Raw genomic sequence first — 9,589 nt, 5'->3', positions numbered from 1 at the left:
GAATATATCGAGTAGTTACAAACAGAATAACGAAATTAGTATACCCCCATCCTATGTTGAAGGGTGTATATAGTGGGTGTAAACGAGTAGGAAAACAAGAACAAGGATACCGTTGCAGATTTCTTGAAAGTGAGAGGGACTTCAATGCGGCCGACTAGGCCAGAAAGAGCTGTTCAAAGGACTAGGCTTGTTGTTTTTAAGGCTGGCAAGTACTTGGAATGGGACGAAAGTCATTTGCTTTTATTTTTTCTACCCAACACCATAGGATCATTCCGTTTGTACAATCTCGAAATAACTGTGCGGGCATCCGTCCGTTCGTAAGTCCATCTGTCCGTACGTCTGTCTGTCCGTCCGTCCATCTGCCCACCTGACAATACGTCCGTCTGTCCGTACGTCCTTATGTCCGTTTGTCCATACATTTGGCTTCCGTACTTCCGTCTGTCCATACGTTCGTTTATCCGTACGTCTGCCTGTCTCTACATCCGTCTAGCCATCTGTCCGTACGTCCGTCTGTCCATCTGTCCGTACGTCCGTCTGTCCATCTGTCCGTACGTCCGTCTGTCCATATGTTCGTCTGTCCGTACGTCCGTCTGTCTGTACGTTCGTCTGTCTGTGCGTCCGTCTGTCTGTACGTCCGTCTGTCCGTATATCCGTCTGTCCGTACGTCCGTCTGTCCGTACGTCCGTCTGTCTGTACGTCCGTCTGTCCGTACGTCCGTCTGTCCGTACGTCCGTCTGTCCGTACGTCTGTCTGTCCGTACGTCTGTACGTCCATCTGTCTGTACGTCCGTCTGTCCGTACGTCAGTCTGCCTATCTGACCATACACCTGTAAGTCCGTACGTCCTTATGTTCGTTAGTTCGTACATTTGCCTGTCCGTACTTCCGTCTGTCCGTACGTCCGTTTATCCGTACGTCTGTCCGTCTCTACATCCGTCTAGCCATCTGTCCGTACGTCCGTCTGTCCATCTGTCCGTACGTCCGTCTGTCCATACGTTCGTCTGTCCGTACGTCCGTCTGTCCATACGTTCGTCTGTCCGTACGTCCGTCTGTCTGTACGTCCGTCTGTCTGTGCGTCCGTCTGTCTGTACGTCCGTCTGTCTGTATCCGTCTGTCCGTACGTCCGTCTGTCCGTACGTCCGTCTGTCCGTACGTCCGTCTGTCCGTACGTCCGTCTGTCCGTACGTCCGTCTGTCCGTACGTCCGTCTGTCCGTACGTCCGTCTGTCCGTACGTCCGTCTGTCCGTACGTCCGTCTGTCCGTACGTCCGTCTGTCAGTCTGTCCGTACGTCCGTCTGTCCGTACGTCCGTCTGTCCGTACGTCCGTCTGTCCGTACGTCCGTCTGTCCGTACGTCCGTCTGTCCGTACGTCCGTCTGTCCGAACGTCCGTCTGTCCGTACGTCCGTCTGTCCGTACGTCCGTCTGTCCGTACGTCCGTCTGTCCGTACGTCCGTCTGTCCGTACATCCGTCTGTCCGTACGTCTGTCTGTCCGTACGTCTGTCTGTCCGTACGTCTGTCTGTCCGTCTGTCTGTACGTCCGTCTGTCCGTCTGTCCGTACGTCCGTCTGTCCATATGTCCGTCTGTCCGTACATCCGTCTGCCCGTCTGTCCGTCTGTCTGTACGTCCGTCTGTCCGTACGTCCGTCTGTCCGTACGTCCGTCTGTCCATATGTCCGTCTGTCCGTACGTCCGTCTGTCCGTACGTCCGTCTGTCCGTACGTCCGTCTGTCCGTACGTCCGTCTGTCCGTACGTCCGTCTGTCCGTACGTCCGTCTGTCCGTACGTCCGTCTGTCCGTACGTCTGTCTGTCTGTACGCCCGTCTGTCCGTACGTCCATTTATCCGTACGTCCATCTGACCGAACGTCCGTCCGTCAGTTCGTATGTCTGTCCGTCTGTCCTCCAGTCCGCCCGTCCGTTTTTCCATCCGTCTGCCTGTTTGTCCATCTGTCTGTCTGTTTGTCCGTCTTTATTACATAGGGTTTCAAATGTGTCCTTAGCTGTTGGTGTACAAAATTCGTTCCTGTTGTAATGTTCTTATTTTTATACTCACCATCGAAGGATGGCCCATTTTCGAATTTAATCTGCTTATGGACAAAAAAGAATCTGTGCAAAGTTTCAGCTCAATATCTTTATTTTTAAAGACTGTAGCGTGATTTAAACAGCCAGGCGGACGGATATGGCTAGATTGTCTTAGATTTTAACGCTGATCGAGAATATATATACTGTATAGCGTCGGAAATTCATATTTCGATGCGTTGCAAACGAAATGACAAAATGAATATGTCATTTTCGAATTTTCGAATTTAATCTGCTTATGGACAAAAAAGAATCTGTGCAAAGTTTCAGCTCAATATCTTTATTTTTAAAGACTGTAGCGTGATTTAAACAGACAGGCGGACGGATATGGCTAGATTGTCTTAGATTTTAACGCTGATCGAGAATATATATACTGTATAGCGTCGGAAATTCATATTTCGATGCGTTGCAAACGAAATGACAAAATGAATATGTCATTTCGTTTGCAACGCATCGAAATATGAATTTCCGACGCTATACAGTATATATATTCTCGATCAGCGTTAAAATCTAAGACAATCTAGCCATATCCGTCCGCCTGTCTGTTTAAATCACGCTACAGTCTTTAAAAATAAAGATATTGAGCTGAAACTTTGCACAGATTCTTTTTTGTCCATAAGCAGATTAAATTCGAAAATGGGCTCTATCGGACTACATCTTGATATAGCCCCCATATAGACCGATCCGCCGATTTAGGGTCTTATTCCCATAAAAGCCACATTTATTATCCGATTTTGCTGAAATTTCGAATAGTGAGTTGCGTTAGGCCCCTCGACATCCTCCGCCAATTTGGCCCTCATCGGTCCAGATTTGGATATAGCTGCCATATAGACCGATCTCTCGGTTTTAGGTTTTGGGGCCATAAAAGGCGTATTTATTGTCCGATGTCGCCGAAATTGGGGACAGTGAGTTAAGTTAGGTCCTTCTATATCTCTCTGCAATTTGGCTCAGATCGGTTCAGATTTGGATATAGATGCCATATACACCGATCTCTCGATTTATGGTATTGGTGCCATAAAAGGAGCACTTATTGGCTTTCTGCAATATTTCGCAGATCTGTTCAGATTTGGATATAGCTGTCACATAGACCGATCTCTCGATTAAATGTGTTGTGCCCATAAAAAGCGCATTTATTGTCCGATGCCGCCGAAATTGGGGACAGTGAGTTAAGTTAGGCCCTTCTACATCTCTCTGCAATTTGGCTCAGATCGGTTCAGATTTGGATATAGCTGTCATATAGAACGATCCGCCGATATAGGGTCTTCGGCCCATAAAAAACGCATTTATAGTCCGATTTTGTCAAAATTTAAGACAGTGAGTTGTGTTAGGCCCTTGACATAATTCTGCAATATGGCTCCGATCGGACCAGATTTGGATATAGCTGCCATATAAACCGTTCTTTCGATTTAAAATTTTGGACCCGTTAAAGGCGCATTTATTGTCCGATTTCGCCGAAAATTGGGATAGTGAGTTGTGTTAGGTCCTTCGACATTCTTCTTTAATTTGGCTAATAGACCGTCCTCTCGATTTAAGGTTTTGGGCCCATAAATGGCGCATTTATTTTGCATTTTCGCCGAAACTTGGGACAGTGAGTTGTGTTAGGTCCTTCGACATCCTTCTTCAATTTGGCTTTGATCGGTCCAGATTTGGTTATAGCTGCCATATAGACTGATCTCTCGATATAAAGTCTTAGCCCATAAAAAGCACATTTATAATCCGCTTTTGCTGAAATTTGAAACAGTGGCTTATGTTAGGCTTTTCGACATCCGTGTCGTATATGGTTCAGATCGGTCTATATTTGGATATGGCTACCGAAGAGACCAATATTTTGCTCTACAAAGTTGAACAATGACTTGTACTTATTAGACCTCTCAATATCCATGTCGAATTTGGTCCAAATCGGACCCGACCGATTAAGCTGCTGTGGGGTTATAAATTATGCATTTTTCATTGGATTATGATGAAAGTTGGTTTACATATACACCCGAGGTGGTGGGTATCCAAAGTTCGGCCCGGCCGAACTTAACTCCCTTTTACTTGATTTTTTTCATTCCGATTTCGCTGAAATTTGAAATAGTGAGCAGTTTTAAGCCTACCAACATCAGACCTTAATATATTTTAGATCGGACTATATATAGATATGCCTGCCATATAGACCGATCTGCAGATAAGGGTTCTGAAGCCCATAAAAGCTTTATGTATTACCCGATTGCCCTAAACTTTAAAACAGTTGGTTATTTTAAGCCTCCTGACATCTGACCTAAATATGGTTCAGATCGGACTATATTTGGATATAAAGGGTGATTTTTTTGAGGTTAGGATTTTCATGCATTAGTATTTGACAGATCACGTGGGATTTCAGACATGGTGTCAAAGAGAAAGATGCTCAGTATGCTTTGACATTTCATCATGAATAGACTTACTAACGAGCAATGCTTGCAAATCATTGAATTTTATTACCAAAATCAGTGTTCGGTTCGAAATGTGTTCATTCACCGTAACGTTGCGTCCAACAGCATCTTTGAAAAAATACGGTCCAATGATTCCACCAGCGTACAAACCACACCAAACAGTGCATTTTTCGGGATGCATGGGCAGTTCTTGAACGGCTTCTGGTTGCTCTTCACTCCAAATGCGGCAATTTTGCTTATTTACGTAGCCAATCAACCAGAAATGAGCCTCATCGCTGAACAAAATTTGTCAAAATTTGAACACATTTCGAACCGAACACTGATTTTGGTAATAAATTTCAATGATTTGCAAGCGTTGCTCGTTAGTAAGTCTATTCATGATGAAATGTCAAAGCATACTGAGCATCTTTTTCTTTGACACCATGTCTGAAATCCCACGTGATCTGTCAAATACTAATGCATGAAAATCCTAACCTCAAAAAAATCACTCTTTAGCAGCTATATAGACCGATCTGCTGATAAGGGTCTGGAACCCATAAAAGCTTTATTTATTGCCCAATTTGTTCTACAAAATTGACCATTGACTTATATATATTAGACCACTGAATGGCCGTGCCGAATTTGAGTGCTTAAGTTATCCAATTTTCATTTTCGTCGGTTTGTGATGAAAGGTGTTTTACATATATACCCGAGATGGTGGGTATCCAAAGTTCGGCGCGGCCAAACTTAACGCCTTTTTTACTTGTTTATTTTGGTGTATTTTGTAAACATTTCAAATGAATAAAAAATTTAAAGAATTTTTTTTTCTCTTTCAAAAGAAAATTTCTTTGTTGAATTATTTGTAGTTGGTTTTATATCATTCCACTCCACTCATTAGCGTTAAAAGAAAGCAAATCGAAAATAATTATATGAAGGACAGCAACATAAATTATTATTAATTTGATTGTCCTCAACCCCCTTTGCCCCCCCCCCCCCCCCATCTGCATGATGTTGTTTTGATGGACTTATTAGTCACTTATCATTTCCTTCTTTGAAGATGGAAATAACTCTCAAAGAAAGTTTGTTAATGTGCTATGTTGTGGTTTCTCTCCAGGAGAGAGCATTGGCAGAGCAAAACTTTGTCTCCTTTTCCCCCTCGGAAAACTTTATAATTAATGACTTTTAGTTTTGCTATAGACCTAAGCAAATATTATGATTAGTTTCAACATGAAGCAAATAATGGTCACAGTGTATGCCAAGTGGACGATGAACAGAAAGCCGAAGAAAACGAAGACTAAGTATAGCCAATTTACACGCTAACTAAAGCACCTTCATTATTAACTAGAATGACAGCAAATTATGATGAAGAATGAGAAGTAGGAAAATGGTACGATACTGGACATCGTAAGCAATGAGATTTATTAAGAGACCGCCTCAACCATCCACAGCTTTCTGCTCGCTGGTGTTGGTCTAGAGGTAATAGTTTGTGACATGGACATTGCAATCATCATTAATTACCAATGTATCCGCGTGAGTGATTTCAGGTGTCAACGTTAATTGCTGAGTGGGGGGAGAGAAATCAAAGTTTTTAATTAATGCAATTTATTGAAATAATATAACTGCAGGGGGGGGTGTGAAATCACAAAATGTGGATATATTTCAAGCAAATTGGTCTAGAGAGGGAAATTGTTTGAATGTTTTCATTGTTTTCCGTGTCAATGAGTTTTCTCGTTGCTATTATTTTCAAGGGGAGATTTTAATTGAAATGGCTATAATCTGAGATTTCATTTAAAATTTTAAATTGTAATTTGATCTGTAATAGCCAGTAACGCAGTGCTGGTACAGGGCCTTCTCAGGTATTAACTGCCGTCGAAGCTTAGGATTATTGTGGACATTATGCCGCCACTCAAGGCCTCGGATTCCAGGTCGAGATGCATGGCGGAATCTATGATATGCCTGAATGAACTTTGGCCTGATGACTTAGTGTTGGCATGGGTTCTTGGATACAATGGTATAACCAGAAATGAAAAGATGAAAGGTTCGCCTAGGGCATGCGAAATAGTCGCAGGTCTTGCCTTTGCGTCATTTGTCAAGCTACTAAACATAGCAGAAGATATGGGCAATGCGGAGACTGTGATGAAATGGAAATTTGTAAGGACACTCTGGCTCACCGGCAACTTAACAATGCCCTTTTTATGTGCCTAAGACCTTAAATCGGGAAACTGGTATCTATGGCAGTTTTATCTATATGGTTATCAAGGATCTTAAGTTAACACCAAATTGCATCTGCCAAATAGCATCAAAATCAGCAGAGCAGTGACAGGAAACTCAATGCAAACTGGGCTGGTGGTGGCAGTCTACCATCAGACTCATTTAGACATGATGAGACATCTTTACTCATTCATTGTAAAGATGTTTCATCTTGTCACATAACAACGAATGATCCACAGTGTCAAATGCCTTAGAATGGTCAAGAAGAACAAGAAAATGGATTTTGTCATTCTACAAATTGACCCTGATCCTCTCAGTGACCTCTGCCTAGGCAGTTATGCAGCTGTGGTTAGGACGAAGCCCGGACTGTCTCACATATAACAAAGAATTCTCGTTGATAAAAGACGACATTTGCAAATACTATAATTGCGATTCTTTGTTACTTGTCGAAGGTCTTTGAGAAAAGCTTCGACAGGTAACAAAGAGTCAATATTCCTTTGAATTCTAAGGGAGTGGGATGACCTTGGCATGCTTCCACGCTAATGGAAAATAACCAGTGGTAAAAATCCTATTGAAAACAAAGGTGACATGAGGAATAATAAGTGAGAGCAAGAGTCATCAAATCCAACAGCGCTAGACTTTACAGTCGCGTCACACTCAAGGACATCGGCGGGACCAACACAGCAGAAGACAAAACCAAAGTCGTCATCGAGAGAGGGGGAGATATTGAGACCACAGAAACTTTGATTCAACTGGGATCTGTGGGACATTAACAAAGGCATCATTGAGCTAATTGAGGTCCATGGTTGTTGGGCATCTATTAGTATTTTGCCCAATTACTATGTCTCGAATAACCTTCCAAGTTCGCTTGGAGCCTATTTCAGAAGAAAAGTGTCTGTAATAATAGTCTTTCTTGGCTGTCTTAAAAAAATTGATTAACGTTGTCTCTTGCTGAGCGAAAGGCATCATGTAACTCAGGCGTTCTGAAACGTCTCCACCTGCGATGCGACATATTCCTCATGTGAATAACCGAACGAATATTCCGGGAGAGCCACGGTTTCGTTCTGGAGGACACTTCTCTAGTATTGATTGGAACCGTAAGTTTCTGTAGGTCACGGATATTTCTCTGTAGAAAGTCAGTCAAAATATCAGATGCCAGTCGATAAGCACAGCATTCGAAAGCAAAAAATCGTGATCGAGACCGGCAAAATCTCTATACGAACAAGTTTCCCAAGTCCAGGTGAGCTTAAATTCATAACATACAAATATCAAGTCATAGTTCTAAAATCATGTGGCTGACATTTGGTCGTATAGGAGGACTTTAGGAAAATTCACTAGCAAAGAACCGTTCGAGAAGCGTGCTGTAGGAAGCTGAAAAATACGTGGGAATTGTTGAATTGACAGGCATACATCCAATAAATCATCTTGGGTGGTAACCCCCTTCTTCCTATCGAGATTCAGATTTCGTGACCTGAGTTCACGAGTTTGTAAACCCGGTTCCTGGACGAGTTCCACATTAGTGCCATCTCTTTCCATAGCTCTCAGCAGCTCTTCCGTGGTTGCCTTTGAGTGGTGCAGGTTAATCTGCACTAGCTTTAGGCAATCCATGCCCCCATGCAGGACCATTCCCACCTGGTTTAAGCCGAACTTGACCTCTCCCAGCGAGAACTTCAGGAGTGACAAAGATTCTGAGCCAATCCTGATCCAGAGATCCTTGCCGTTACCTTTATCCCTCTCTCATCCCCTTACAATTGTACAGCTTTCCGCTAGCAGATGTTTATTTTGACCTTTAAACAGCCTTAGTATGGCTTCGTCCTGCAATACTTGAGGGGGAATCCACACTCGCAGAGTCATCCATCGGGGGATCTGATCCATCCGGACCAACTCTATCTTTATGCCAGTTCAAAGAAGGTCAAGGCCACCGATGCAGGTCGATAGAAAATCCGAAGCTTTCTTATAACCACACCCGATGATCTTGACGTCCTTTTGCCACTTGGCACCATCGAAAGCCGTGAAGGAGTCATCTCCGCCTTTTCCACTGGCTTCCGATAGAGCTTGGAGAATCTTCTCTGCTACTAACATATATCTTTTAGAGGATAGCTGGCCTGCAGAATTGCTCCGATCCAGGAAAGGCACCTATAGTTCAGGCGCTGATGACAAACGGTTCAATTTATTGGCCCTTTTGCCATCAGGCGCCTGCGCATCGCCAGATCACTGCCGCTTGTTCTCCGAATTGAGCCTGTCATTTGATTGTCATTTGACACTCTCCTGACCTTCCTTCCTGGTTCCAGCGGCAGAATCTATGAAAGGCCTTGGCCTAACAGTTTTGTCCTTTTCTGGGCCTGCTGTTATGCACACGGCGGTCTCAGTCTTGTCTGTAGCTTATGTGACATTTCTATATGTAGTCTTTGCGTCGGTGTCAGTTCGGTGTCTTCCGATGTAGCAGAGGGTCGCATACGTTATGCGACATTAGTGATCATCATAGACTCGTACTTCCTGACGTGGCACCTGTGCTTCCTCATCAAATGCTTGTCATGGATCATCAGAGTGAAGGGGTTTAGATCCTCCATCTTCTTGAGATACCGTAACGAGTGTTTGTAGCCTTCTTTCCATTTCTGATCGTCTGTCTTTTGTACTTTCCGCTTCCGAGGTACCCACCGCTCCACCAGTAGTTAAGGTTCCAGCTGCTATCGGGTCTGAGGAGACCATCTGGTCTTCCTCTTTATCCGTTCCATAAACTTCCGAGAGTCCATCGCAGAAATCCTCGTTGGGGGGCAAAGTCGATGTTGTCTTGTCGGGTTAGAATATTATGAGTAGAGTTTTGATATAGTGTCTGCTGTGTGCTTGTTTGTTGTGTGTTACATGAGGTTGGGAGCTGCAGATATTGTGTTCCTGTCGAAACCGTTGACCAC

This window comes from Stomoxys calcitrans, chromosome 5 (assembly GCF_963082655.1).
Source record: "Stomoxys calcitrans chromosome 5, idStoCalc2.1, whole genome shotgun sequence".
NCBI classification, from domain to species: Eukaryota; Metazoa; Arthropoda; class Insecta; order Diptera; family Muscidae; genus Stomoxys; species Stomoxys calcitrans.
The sequence above is the reverse complement of the archived record's forward strand: the minus strand, read 5'-3'. Positions refer to the sequence as shown.